The sequence below is a fragment of the Lissotriton vulgaris genome, chromosome 5 (genome assembly GCF_964263255.1).
Source record: "Lissotriton vulgaris chromosome 5, aLisVul1.2, whole genome shotgun sequence".
In the NCBI taxonomy this organism is placed as follows: domain Eukaryota; kingdom Metazoa; phylum Chordata; class Amphibia; order Caudata; family Salamandridae; genus Lissotriton; species Lissotriton vulgaris.
The window spans coordinates 1,558,846,906-1,558,862,186 of record NC_141693.1 but is presented as its reverse complement, the minus strand read 5'-3'; positions in this window follow the sequence as shown (position 1 = coordinate 1,558,862,186).

Here is a 15,281-nt window from a genome sequence, read left to right as displayed (position 1 = left end):
TATGGTCTGTCTGAATCATGAAGTGAGTACCAAACAAGTATTGCCTCATCTTCTTCAGGGCCCAAATCACAGCAAAGGCCTCCCTCTCAATAGCTGACCAACGTTTCAGTCTAGGGGTCAGCCTTCTGGTAATAAAAGATATTGGCTGGCCTTGACCATCTTTATTCAGTTGTGAATGAACAGCACCCAAACCCAATTCAGAAGCATCTGTTTGAACAATGAATTCCTTGGAGTAGTTTGGACTTTGCAGAATAGGTGCAGTGCACATGGCCTGCTTCAGGTCATCAAATGCCTTTTGACAGCTTACTGTCCACTGAACTTTCTTTGGCATCTTTGAGGTTAAGTCATTAAGAGGAGTCACAATGGACCCATAGTTCTTAACAAACTTTCTGTAGTACCCAGATAGGCCCAAGAAAGCTCTGACCTGTGTCTGGGTGGTGGGAGGAGTCCAGTCCTTGATGGTCTGGATCTTGCTCTCCAATGGTTAAACCTGACCTCCACCTACAAGGTGGCCCAGGTATACAACCTTGCTCTGCCCTATCTGGCACTTGGTAGCCCTGATAGTTAGGCCTGGCTTTTGCAGGGCCTCCAAAACATTCTTCAGGTGGATCAGGTGATCCTCCCAAGTGAAAGCAATATCATCAAGATAAGCTGCACAGTAGTCATCCAGACCTGAGAGGACTTGGTTCACCAACCTTTGGAATGTGGCAGGTGCATTCTTCAGACCAAAGGGCATTACCACAAACTGATAATGACCTCCTGGGGTTGAAAATGCTGTTTTGGCTTTTGCATTATCAGCTAGTCTGGTCTGCCAGTAGCCAGCTGTCAAGTCAAATGTACTCAAAAACTTGGCAGAAGCCAATCTGTCAATGAGCTCATCTGCTCTTGGTATTGGGTGGGCATCTGTCCTAGTGACAGCATTGAGGCCTCTGTGATCCACGCAAAACCTCATCTCTCTCTTACCATCTTGGGTGTGAGGTTTAGGCACTAGAACTACACGACTGGCCCAAGGGCTCTCTGAGGGTTCAATGACTCCCAACTCCAACATCTTTTGGACCTCTGTCCTGATACAGTCCCTTACATGATCAGGTTGCCTGTAGATTTTACTCTTCACAGGCAGACTGTCACCAGTGTCCACCTCATGGGTGCACCAGCTAGTCTGACTTGGAGTCAGAGAAAACATATGTCTGTACGACTGTAGAACTTGTCTGCAGTCCTTCTGCTGCTGCTCGGTGAGGCTGCCTGCCAAGGCTACACCATCCACTGAACCATATCAGGGTTCTGAGAAAGCAAATCTGGGAGAGGGTCACTCTCTTCCTCCTGTCCCTCATCTGTAGCCATGAGCAAGCCCATGTCTGCCCTGTCAACATATGATTTTAATCTGTTGACATGAAGCACCCTAGGGGGCTCCTGGGAGTTCCAAGATCAACCAAATAGGTTACCTCTCCCTTCTGCTCAACAATAGTGTGGGGTCCAGACCATTTGTCTTGGAGTGCCGCTGGGGCCACCGGCTCCAACACCCACACTTTCTGCCCTGGCTGGTAAACAGTCAGAACAGCCTTTTGGTCATGCCAGGCTTTTTGAAGTTCCTGGCTAGCCTCAAGGTTTTTGGATGCCTTTTTCATATACTCAGCCATCCTGGAGCGGAGACCAAGTACATAATCCACTATGTCTTGCTTTGGAGCTTTGAGAGGTAACTACCCTCTTTCCTTTACCAGACAAAGGGGTCCTCTTACAGGGTGCCCAAACAGAAGTTCAAAAGGACTGTAGCCAACATCCTTCTGTGGGACCTCTCTGTAAGCAAACAAAAGGCAGGCCAGTAGGATGTCCCAACTTCGCCTAAGCTTTTCAGGTAAACTCTTAATCATGCCCTTTAAGGTCTTGTTGAATCTTTCAACTAGATCATTGCACTGTGGATGGTAGGGTGTGGTGAACTTGTAGTTCACTCCACACTCTTTCCACATAGCAGTCAAATATCCAGACATAAAGTTTGCACCTCTGTCTGAGACAACCTCCTTTGGAAAACCCACTCTTGAGAAAACTCCCAGGAGGGCTCTTGCCAAAACAGGTGCTGTTGTGGTCCTTAGGGAAATAGCTTCTGGGTATCTGGTGGCATGATCCACTACCACCAGAATACACCTGTGCCCAGATGCTGTTTGGAGATCCATTGGTCCAACAATGTCATTCCCAACTCTCTCAAATGGAACCCCCACCACAGGTAGTGGTATTAGGGGGGCCTTTGTGGTGCCACCTGATTTGCCACTGGCTTGGCAGGTGACACAGGAGTGACAAACCTCCTTGGTATCTTCTGACATGTGAGGCCAGTGGAAGTGAGGGACAAGCCTGTCCCTAGTCTTGTTCTGGCCAATATGTACTGCTAGGGGAATATCATGGGCTAAGGTAAGAAGGAAGACCCTGAATGCCAAAGGTATGACCAACCTCCTGGAAGCACCAGGCTTGGGGTCTCTAGCCTCTGAATACAGGAGCCCTTCATCCCAATACACTCTATTGGTACCTGTAGCATTCCCAGCAGCAACTTGCTGTCTGAGGGGTTCGAGAGAAGGGCAGTCCAACTGCCCCTGCCTCAGATTTGCCCTTGAAGGTCCCCCTGTCCCTAGAAACTCAACCTGATCAGGCTCAAGCTCTTCTGGGACAGTTCCTTTTTGGGTCTCACAATCAGCTTCCTTGGAAGGCTGATCCTCATCCTGAGGCAAGGGGGAAGGCCCTGCCTTAACCCTACTGGTAATCTCCTCCTGGTAGGCAACTGGTCCATATTTGCAGGATCCAGGGCCTGTTCAGTGTTGCACTTTTTGGCCTGTGACCTGGTCACAGCAAGGACAAGTGATGATATACCTAACATCTCTGCATGAGTCCTATACTCAATTTCAGACCAGACTGAAGATTCCAGATCATTGCCAAGCAAACATTCTACAGGGAGGTCTGAACTAACAACAACTCTTAAGAGGCCAGTTACCCCTCCCCAGGAGAAATTAACAATCGCCATACCATGGGTGGGTGGTAGTGACATTGCTTGCATTGGTCACTAGGTAATTGTCACCTAGTATTATCTGTCCAGGGTCCACAAAGTTGGGTGTCACAATTGTGACACTTGCACATGTGTCCCTGTAGGCCTGAGCCACTTTGTTATTAATCAAAGGGGTCTGTCTGTACTTGCCCAAGTTACTGGGGCTCACAGTAGAGGACATAGCCATGTCCACACCACAGTCAAGAACAGCTTGAGTTGGTATTCTAACTAGGCCAGAATCCATCTCAGTTCCCAGGGTCAACCCTACTACACACTTCTGTTGAGAACCACCACTATTAGCTATACTAGGGGGAACAGTTGCCATAGGGGCAATGGTGGCTGGAGCTGCCTCCTTCTTGGTGCAATCACTGGTCCAGTGAGTATTAACCTTACAAAAGTTGCACCATGGTTTATTTTGATCTCATTTCTTTTTAGACTTTTGGGGACCCCCACCATTAGAAGCTTTTTGGGGACCCAGCGAAGACTTCTGGTCTTTTGCTTTCTCCCCACCCTTTTGGTCTTGCTTCTTCTGATCACCACCTTGGTTCTGTACCTTCTGCTTCACCCTGGTTCTGACCCATTTGTCTGCCTTCTTTCCCAATTCTTGGGGAGAGGTCAGATCATAGTCAATCAGGTGTTGATGCAATAACTGGTTCTGACAGTTGTTAAGTATTTGTTCTCTCATGATCAAATTAAGTCAGTACAGTCCTGAGTCTGTGTCTTCTGGGTGTCTCTGAACAGCAACCTATACTGCTCAGTAGTTAAGCCAAACCCATCTATCAGAGCACTCTTCAGGAAAGTGTAGTTGTTAGCATCCTCATCACTAACTGTGAGGAGCTTGTCTCTTCCTTTATCTGAAAAGGAGAGCCATAAGATTGCTGCCCACTGACTCTGGGGTACCTGCTGTACTTTGCAGGCCCTCTCCAAAGCAGTTATCCACTTGTGGATGTCATCCCCGCTCTTGTAGGGAGGGACAATCTTATTTAGGTTTTTACGGTCATAAGACCTTTCTCTATCTCTAGGAATGTTGCTGCCACCAGTGGGTTCTAACCTACTCAACTTTTGCTCTCTTGCAAAAGCCAGGATCTCTTTTGCAAGGGCAATTTCTTGCTTCTTGATCCTAAGATTTACTTCCTTCATCCTAGCTTTGTGATCTCTCCTCTCAAGGGGAGTCATCCTCCTTAGAGCAGAGGCATCAGACCCTACTGAGTCATCAGAATGCTCAGAGCCACTGGGCAGTGACCTGGGCCTTCTGTGTCTCCGGATAGGCCTACTTGGAAAGGTAGGAGGGGGCCCACCAAGGCCCTCACCACCCCCAGATAGTCCTGTGTGGCCCAGGATAGGTTCATTAACTTCATCCTGGTCATCATCCCCATCAGAGACCAGTGGATTTTCCTCTGTTGATGGATGGCCCCCCTCTATATTACCATGGTTACCTGGGTCTGATGCATTCTCTACATCATGAGCCACTGAGAGATCTACCAGGTGGTTAAAGGTTGGACTCTGTCCTTGTCTCAACTTTCTGACTGCACACAGGCTTCTAAGTTCATTAAAAGTGATTGAGTCATACTTAGAAGGTGCCCTGGCAGGGTCAACTTCTGTGGGTAGAGGCACACTAGGCTCTCCTCCTAAGGACATTTTCTACTGTGGTGTGGTGTGTGCACCTACCTACACTAAATGTTATCTACTAGAACCTCTCTAGAGTTGTAGTCAGGGTGTGCTAAGCCATTTGCTCTACAACAACTAAGTTCAGTAGAACTTAAAGTGTTATAAGACTTGATTTATATGTACCTACTGGTACCTTAATGTGATCTTTCAAATGATATTACAAGATTATATGGTAAAAAACAGCAAGTTCTTATCCCATCCGCTGCACACCAATGTGAGAAGTTAGCCTGGCATATGATGTCCACTATTCTAGTGGGCACCTTGCACCAGTCTAAACGACCCTTATTGATGGTGGTTGTAAAGTCAACCTTATAGACAAGCTATCCTAGTGGTAGCAAGGACCAGCAGTCTTAGGCTAAGGCCTCAGAGAGCATGTGAAGCAAGCTGTTTTACCAATTATAATCCCTTGAATACCAAATGAAAGGACACCACACAAGGTATATATCAAATATATATGTATTTATTTTTAACAAAACTGCTCTGAACTCTTTATGAGGTCAGAGATCGAAGTACATCATAAGTTACTCAATTAGCATGCAATAAGTTGCACAAATACAGTTTAGCCCTAGGGGCCTTACAAACCATATACTAAGTAAGTGGTATAAGAACCACTTCAGAAATAGTGAATAGGCCCAGGGCCTAGGGAATCGCTGGGGCTACACTAGACAACCCAAGGAGAGGAAGTAGGAGACCCACGGGAGACGCGTGCAGTGTCTAAACACAGTCGCGAGTTACCATTGACTTATAATGGAGAACGAAGAAGTTACAAAGATAATGATTAAGGACACTTCCAGGTGGAATACGGTGAAACCCCTTTTAACTAGGAATCTTGAAGAGTCAATACCCACGGGAGCACCGGAGTACTCGAGTTACCTCACCCAGGGAAGCCGGGTGCATAGGTGTCTTTTCGTGTCGGGTTTCGTCGATGCTTTCAATGGAGATCTGCAAAAGAAGTGCTGCAGGCGGCCAGTGGAAGAGTGTCCGGATGGATCCAAGGGTGGATCGAAGTGGAGAAGTGTGGCTCACCGGTTAGAGGAGGCAGACCCAGAAGCAGAGGTCGGCCCGGGACCAGGGTTCAATTCCCGACGCGGCAGGGTTTGGAGCCCAAATGTCCACGGACCTGATAATTCTCGCTTCGGTGCCTACTTGAATCAGGGGTTCACGCTCTGCAACTCTGGGCAATAGCTTGCTCAATCTCCACTACGCCCCCCGCGGCGGGATGCCTGGCTTTCACCTTGTGGGTGCCAAGCTGGGCTATCCCACAGGGAAAAACCAGGACGGGTTCCCAAAGCAAGTGCCGAGATACCCTTTGTGGTGATACGTGCGCTATATAAGAAACTACATTTATTACATTTACATTACATCGAAGGAGTGAAGAACCTGAAAGCAGAGGGGACAGAGACTGGGTCACTAGCCAGTGACCAGGAAGGAACCAGGCGATGTCGAGTGATTTCAGGTGAAGAAGCAAAGCTTGTCTCTGCAGCCACGAGGACCAGGAGGCGTCGACAACAACCAGGATCTGGATTCAAGCTGTCCCACGAAGGATCTAGTTGACTGCGGTGTCGGCACAGATTGGACCCAACAAGCCTTGGCAACCGCAATCCACGCAGGAAGTGCAGATTGGCTTCAAGTCCGACCAGCAAGGTCTGGGGAGCTTCTCCTTTGCAGGGAAGCTGGAGCAAGCCTGGAGCAACCAGGAAAGTGGTGTAGTTTCAAAAGAAAGTCTTCGGAGGCCTAACTAGCCAGCGGGCTAGCAACCGGGAAGAAGCGTCGAGCTGAAATGCAAGAGCAGGCCCCACGCAGCACTCGTGTAGTGTGGAGGGCTGAGCTTCGGTGCAAATGGTGGCGCTGGGGTCTACAGCTTCTCATACCCCAATGCACAACTGCGAGTGTACCTCGGGAGTCGAGCAGTTAGCAAAATACAAGTAGTCCAGGGTGTCCGGTCCCACATCTCTCGTGTCCGCCACGGGTCTCAGCTTTGCTGTGGATGTGGATCGGAGTCGGAAAAGTCTGGAAGTTCCTGAGTCGCTGAGTCTTCAGATTCCAGCAGGAGCGTCGACAAAGCAAACCGGCAAGTTACTGGTGGTGCCTGTTTGCACAGGGTGGTCACTCCTTGACCACAAGGGAGATGTCTTCAGTCTTCTAGTCGGTATAGAACGTCGAAGTTCCAAGAGTTCTGTTTCAAAGTTTCAGTGCAGGATAATCTAAAATTACTAGACACAGCTCCTATCTTTATACTGATTCTAGGGGCTGGATTACCTGCTAGGTCCCTCTTTTGGGTGGACCTGGGAAGGGGGTGGTTACACTCCTTTCCCTTTGTCCAGTTTTGCGCCAGAGCGGGGCTGGAGTACCCCAGCAACTGGTTTGAACCGGGCTATGCATGGAGCACCTTGTGTGCCCCAGGCAGTGTCTGGAAAAGCATCTTTCCATTCAACCCACCCTGCCCCATTACACTACAGACTGTCTGGGGAGGTGCTAGCACCTCCCTAAACAGGAAACCTATTGTCCAGGCCTCCCTTGCTGGAGTTTCATCCAGCAGTAGAAGGTCAGACTTGTGTCTGTGGCATCAGCATCCATTTTGTGAGGCTGAGGCTCTGTTTAACTTTAACTGGGTAAAGCAGTAACATACATGTCCTTACCCTCTAGAAGGGTGGAATGCTACCCCCGCCGCCAGAACTGGGGGGGGGGGGGGAGGGGTAGTATTCCAAAGTGTTTGACACCTTACATGACATGTTTTGATAAAGCCAAACCAAAGTTAGCATTAACCGCGAGAATTATAATGCACTTAAGAGTATATGGTATGGCTATATCATAGAACAGCTATAAGGAGATAGTTCCGAATGCTGCAGAGAGGCTCAGCTCATGCTAGGGCACCCTCTCACATAAAACCAAGCACTCTGCCTCCGGGATTGTTAAGGCCTGCCATAGGAGTGACTTATAGGTTACTATATGTCTATATATAAGGTAGATATAGATACTGAATGTCTGACAAAATATCGAAATCAAAAATATCGAAATACAAAAATATCGGAACAAAAATATCGAAGTCAAAAATATAGGAATTCTATCCCTAACAAGGTAAGTACAAAAATATCGAAAATAAAATATAGAATGACAAAAATATCGTTTTTTGTAAAATATCGTTTTTTTTATATAATAAAAATGTAATATTAACAAAATAATACTTATAAATGTAATAAACATATTTAAAAATGTACTATAATATTTAAAATTAATACATAATGTAATACAAATTAATATTAATAAATATATAATACATAATATATTTTTCATTAATAATAACTCTAAATTAATTATTGTCATAACTTAAACTAATAAAAATGTAATAAATTACTAATACATTTATTTACGTAAAAAATTCACATAAATAACAATTAATAACAACATAATACTAATAAAAAAGCTAAATACATTTTAGATAGCGTATGAGTAAAAATTACTATTCCTACTCCAGAGAGTGCGACAGTAGGGAAAGTGTTGGATAGCGTAGCAGTAACAATTACTATTCCCACTCCAGAGAGTGCAACAGTAGGGAAAGTGTTGGATAGCATAGGGTTAAAAATTACTATTCCAACTCCAGAGAGTGCAACAGTAGGGAAAGTGTTGGATAGCGTAGGGGTAACTATTACTATTCCTACTCCAGAGAGTGCAACAGTAGGGAAAGTTTTGGATAGTGTAGGGGTAAAAATTACTATTCCCACTCCAGAGAGTGCAACAGTAGGGAAAGTGTTGGATAGCGTCAGGGTAACAATTACTATTCCAACTCCAGAGAGTGCAACAGTAGGGAAAGTGTTGGATAGCGTAGGGGTAACAATTACTATTCCAACTCCAGAGAGTGCAACAGTAGGGAAAGTATTGGATAGCGTTGGGGTAAAAATTACTATTTCCACTCCAGAGAGTGCAACAGTAGGGAAAGTGTTGGATAGCGTAGGGGTAACAATTACTATTCCAACTCCAGAGAGTGCAACAGTAGGGAAAGTGTTGGATAGCGTAGGATTAAAAATTACTATTCTAACTCCAGAGAGTGCAACAGTAGGGAAAGTGTTGGATAGCGTAGGGGTAACAATTACTATTCCAACTCCAGAGAGTGCAACAGTAGGGAAAGTGTTGGATAGCGTAGGGGTAACAAATACTATTCCCACTCCAGAGAGTGCAACAGTAGGGAAAGTGTTGGATAGCGTAGGGGTAACAATTACCATTCCAACTCCAGAGAGTGCAACAGTAGGGAAAGTGTTGGATAGCGTAGGGGTAAAAATTACTATTCCCACTCCAGAGAGTGCAACAGTAGGGAAAGTGTTGGATAGCGTAGGGGTAACAATTACTATTCCAACTCCAGAGAGTGCAACAGTAGGGAAAGTGTTGGATAGTGTAGGGGTTTAAATTACATACTTATAAATTACATCTATCAATTAATTAATTATTTAAAATTAATTACCAATTAATTAAATTTATTTAACAATTAATAAAAATAAATGTATGCTTCCTACTAATTAATAATTAATTCTACATAATGAAATTACTTCCCACACTATTCCCCTATAAACCCATAACCCGCTACAGAACATATTTATCAATTAATTAAAAATAATGACCAAAATAATTAAATATAATTACCAATTATTTTTAATTCATGTATGATTCCTACTAATTAATAATTATATAAACATTATTACATTACTTCCAACCCTATTCCCCTATAAACCCATAACCCGTTACAGAAAATATTTATCAATTAATCAATTAAATAAAATTATTTACTAATAATTCTCTATTAATTAATTAATAATTCCTACTAATTAATAATTAATTTAACATAATTAAATTACTTCCCACCCTATTCCCCTATAAACCCATAACCCGCTACTGAAAATATTTATCAACTAATCAATTAATTAAATTAATTAAAAATTAATTCTCAATTAATTATTTAATAATTCCTACTAATTAATAATTAATTTAACATAATTAAATTACTTCCCACCCTATTCCCCTATAAACCCACAACCCGCTACAGTACTAAAAGACAATATTTAATTAAATTACATTAAAAATAAATAATAAAACATAATAAATACTATATAAAATACACAAAATGTATTTAAAAATCGATATCAGTAACATCGAAATTATTTATTTCGATATTATTGACATCGATATTTAAAACTTCGATATTACTAATATCATACTAATATCGATATTAAGACTGTCGATATTACTTATCTTCTATATTATGTCCCATCAATATTTAAACTTCGATATAATTGTATATCGAAATTTAGAACTCGATATTTTGTCTGTGTACCAGATATACTATATCTACGTAAGGGGTGATTACACCACCTTACCCAAGCTGAGTGATCAGCCTGTGGTGTCAGTTTAGATGGCCAGCCAGGGGTGGAATAATACATGCTGCAGCCCTGGTAGGCCTTGGATGCACCTACGCCCTGGGAACCTATGGTACACTATACAGGGGCTCACAAAGGTGACCCAATATCCTATCTGGTATGTACCTAAAGTACATGGTATCAATTTAGAGAGAGAACAGCTGGGCTATGGGTCTGATTAGCAGGCCCACAGCCACACTAAAGTCGAAACACCAGAGAATCACTCAAAAAGTGGGGGTGACCATAGGAAGCAGACCCTACTCTCCTACAACGAGCCAAAATGTGTTCTTTCAAAAACAAATTATACAACCCCTCATATGTGTCAAATGTGTTACCAACAATCCAGCCTTCCAGTGCCTTTACTGAAACATCCACAAAGTCTACCCAAGACTTTGAACTCAATTTCTGGGTGCCTCTAAACTTCACCCTGTACTGTTCTGGAGTCACACCAAATCTCTTGACTAAGCATGCCTTCATCTGCTGGTATGATTCTGCATCCTCTCCCTGCAGGGTCAGGAGCCTATACCTCCCAACTGCTGGAATCAACTCCCACAGGAGTGCACCCCAATACCTAGAGTGAACCCTACTCATGTTAAGGGCCCTCTCAAAAGCTGCTAGCCACTTGTCAATGTCATCCCCCTCAGTGTACTTGGGTACTATGCCTTTGGGAAGTTTAGATTCAAATCTACCACCCCTGGACATCTCAGCATCTTCTTCACTTTCGCTGCCACCATTTCTTTTCTCCTCCTCCCTATCCCATTTTCTCTTAGCCAATTCGAATTTCTCCTTCTCCAAGGCTATCAACTCCAATTGAGCCTGAAGCTGTCTCTCTGCAAGGGATAGTAGTGGTACCTGAGTAGGGGACCCTTCCCCCCCTCCCACCACCACCTTGATTCACCTGGCTACCACTAGTCACAATGGGAAAGGTCTCATTCTCACCCCTCTCTCAGATGAGGTTGGGGGGAACATCTTCCCACCCCCTTGGGTACTCCTCCGCTGCCCTGGCCCAGGCCTTTAGGTACTCAAGCAACCCTGCCTTCCTCATCTTCTTGGCAGGATGCAGCCCCCTAAGCCTACACAGTTCTCTAAGTTCCGCCATCTTAAACTGGGACAGTTTAGCCAGGTCCAGCAAAACAATTGATTAAAGACAGTTTAGTCCAAATTCCAAAAATCTAACTCAAAAGTTTTGTTCTAAGGCAATTTAGAGGCTTTTTATAATCTTAAATTATTCACTGAAAGGTGTACTTTTTAAACACAAGTCCTCATCCACACCGCTGAACACCAAATGTTGGAAAGTGGGTTATTGGTAGGGGCAAATGTAGGTCTGCCACAGGCAATAAGGCCACTAACACATGATAGGACTCAGCATAGGTCTTAGAAAATTATTCCCATGCTCAACCCTTGGTAACGTAGCTGCGAGCAGACAGGCTTAACTTCAAAGACCGGTATGTAAAGCATTTAAAAACACAATTTCAGTAAATAATTAAGACACAACACAAAATAAAAATCCAACACCAATTTATAAAAATAGGTAATATTTGTATCTTTTAAATGACACCAAAACTAAAAAAAAATCCACTGAAGGGAACCAGAGATATGAACTTTTAAAGATTAGTCACTTTCTAGTGCTTAGAAACCAACAGTGCCCCTTTTAGTCATTTTGTTTTCTCTGTCAGGGACACACCTTTATAAATTGTTCTGAAGAATTTTCTCACCACTGTAGTGGGCCGCCTTCTTCAGAAAGCGGGGTCCAGTTAGAACACCTTCCTGGAGTTCTGCTTGCGGGTCCCAAAATATCCAAGACACAATCCAAGGATCTGGAATCTCCAAGAAAGTCCTTGAAAGTGTGAAACTTCAATTCCGCAATCCACTTGAACAAAACCCTTACAAATTCACTGGTACTCCAGGCTTGAATTCTTCTTGGGGCTGTCCAGGTGAGCTCTGTTAACCTGTAGCTTGCAGTGAGTTCAACTCTTGAGCCCTTTGGCAGCAAGGTAATCCACAGGGATGCAGTTTTACTTGGTGCAGTCTTCAGAGGTCAGGCCTTAGAGTTCCGTGCACAGCTAAATCTTTTCAGCAGGGCACTTCTTGCTTCAGTAAGTTTCAAGCAGCAGATCTGGACGGCTCTGCCCCTCTCAAATGCGTATTCAAAATTATCTGGGTCAAGCACCAGGTCACTGGTGACCAATGAGATCAGGGCAACTCCTCATAGTTATTTATATATATATTGTTTTAAATATATCTTTTATTGAACTCACAGGAGGAAAGAAAACGTGAATAGTACATCATACATAGTTCTACATCTCAAGGACGTATGCCATGGTTGCGGGGCGTTTCACATAATACAGGAGTACATCACTTTACGTATCATAACAAAGACTCATTACAATCGTTCCAGCCGTGTTGGCTCGGTGAAGGAAACGACATTATAAAAAAAGAACAATGAAGGAAAAAAGGGGGGGGTCATGATCATCTAACTTGGAGGTGTGGTGCGTGTGTCGTGGTGGGAGAGTGTCGATGCATTGGGGGCTCGTAGGCGTCATTGAATAGTGTCTATGGACATCTGTCTAGTGTTGGGAGGGCGGCGGGTTGGTGGCGTGAGGTGCATGGCGTGGGCAGGGTGTGGGGGGGGAGTCGCCATGCCGGTCAGAGTGGGGTGCCGTTGATAGGTGTATTGATGGCATCGTCTGGGGGTTTGTGTACTTCCCTGTCGGGGGTGCCAGGGTTATGGCCTATAGCCTCTGCTCCGTCCATTGCCACCCGGTCTCTCACAACTCCTCATAGTTATGACCACATCCTGTAGAGTGTCCATTAGTTTGTCCCAGAGTGCATGATTCTTCCAAATCCATAATGGCTGATTTTCCAGCAAGGAGGTAAGAGCTGGCTAAACACACCCCCTGGGATGGCTTATTTCCATGGACTCTCCCCCTACCATCTGCACATACCTTCCTTAAGCCTAGCCCTGACTCTGGGTCAAGAGTGTCAGATTGAACCTGAAACCCAGGCCTCCTCTCTGCCTTTGAAGAGCATAGTTTACAACGCCACCTCCTGGCCTGGCATTCCTATAGACCAGCACACTGCCCTACCAGCAGCCTGGCTAATCCACTTAACTCTGACCAATCAGGGCAGACCACTGAAAGGCTGAATTTGGACTTACAAACAAGAAAGTCTCATAACTTCTTGTATGTACACTTTAGGAGAAATTCAACAATATAATATTGTTGGATGTACTACTACCATTCTGGGAAGCCTTTGAATGGTCCGGCTAGTCCTCTCCTATCAATATTTATTAATCAATAACTTCCTACCATGTTAACCTATGGGCCATTGGGTTTGCAATGGGGAAAATTACTTGGGCTACTCTTTCAGCATGAGGGCTTCTAAAACCATATTTTATAAGTATTTCCCTAATTTCTACAGGACCCCCACCCCCTGTGCAACTAGTAGGGGAGACTTCAGGGGTTTTGAATCTGCAGAAATATTGCAGATCATTCTTACCCAATTCTCTAGCATCAAAGTCGAATTTGAGCAGCTCTTTAATACAATGTGGGGAGTGAAATGTAAAATTTCACTTTACCCAGGCATATAAAAACTCATTTTATAAGGGCGCTCCTTTTAGATAACTGACCCCCACCTATGGGATACCTAGGAGTGACCCTGGGGGTCCCTAATATGCAAACACATGGTAGGTTTTTCATTTTAAAGGGCCCCTACCCCCAAAGTCGAGTTTGGGCACACTTTAAGGTTAAAAAGCTGTCCTGGGCACAAGTGCTGCTTTTAAACTGACCTCAGGCTTCAGCACTGCACACATTCTGGTGCAGAGAATCTGCTGGCCTCTAAACTGCCATGCCCCAGGATACTGGAGACTTCTAAGTAGTTTCAATCCCCTGCCCTATTACATACTAGGGGCTTATGGGGTAGGTCATGCCAATTACGGGGGTACCCCACCATACCATAGTGTACCCTATTGTATTTTGGGTGTCTTAACTGCATTCTAATGTGTTCCTTTTAGCTTGGCACTGGCCCTGGTTAAACAGAGCCCAGGGTCAGTCAGAGTCAGTTACCACCAGTTCCAGTCAGCAAAAAGTTGGGGGGTGCCTAGGGCACAGGATGACTTTGCAACACGCCCTCACTCTATCAGTCTATCTACCGCCCTCACTCTATCTACCGCCCTCACTCTATCTATCGCCCTCACTCTATCTATCTATCGCCTTCACTCTATCTATCTATCGCCCTCACACTATCTCAATCATTGAGCCACACTTCTATCTATCTATATCGCCCTCACTCTATCTATCGCCCTCATTCTATCTATCTGTCTATCTATCTATCGCCCTCACACTATCTCAATCATTGAGCCACACTTCTATCTATCTATATCGCCCTCACTCTATCTATCGCCCTCATTCTATCTATCTGTCTATCTATCTATCGCCCTCACTCTGTCTACCTATCGCACTCACTCTATCTATCGCCATTTATCTATCTATCGCCCTCACACTATCTATCTATCGCCCTCACTCTATCTATCTATCACCCTCACTCTATCTATTGCCCTCCCTCTATGTATCTATCCCCCTCCCTCTATCTATCGCCCTCACTCTATCTATCTATCGCATCACCACAGCATCACTCAGCACCACCACAGCATCACTCAGGGGCACCACAGCATCACTCAGGGGCACCACAACATCACTATGCGCTACCACAACATCACTATGCGCTACCACAGAATTACCAGGGGCGGCCTTAGGCATATGCAAGCTGTGCACCTGCACAGGGCCACCAAATCCCAGGGGCCACCACGCCAATATATATCCTTAATATAATAATCCTCTGTGGATGGGTTCATATTTGTGTGGTGGCCCCTGGCAGGGATTTGGTGGCCTCTGGCTCTGTTCCACTTCCAAACACCCTGACCCCCCCTCTTCAATGGCCTCCGTGCTCCGCCCCGCCGGGACCCCCTCTTCTTAGGCCCCCTACCTACACTCCCTGTCCAGGGCCACCATGAGCCTAGAGCCGCCCCTAGCATTACTGAACGCCACAGCAACACTCGTCGCCACCACAACATCACTCAGCGCCACCACAGCATCAATCTGTGCAACCATTCAACAACAACTGGTTCGAATATGTTCTCTCAATGTTTCAAGCTTTATTACAAATGTCAATCAATCAATCAGGAG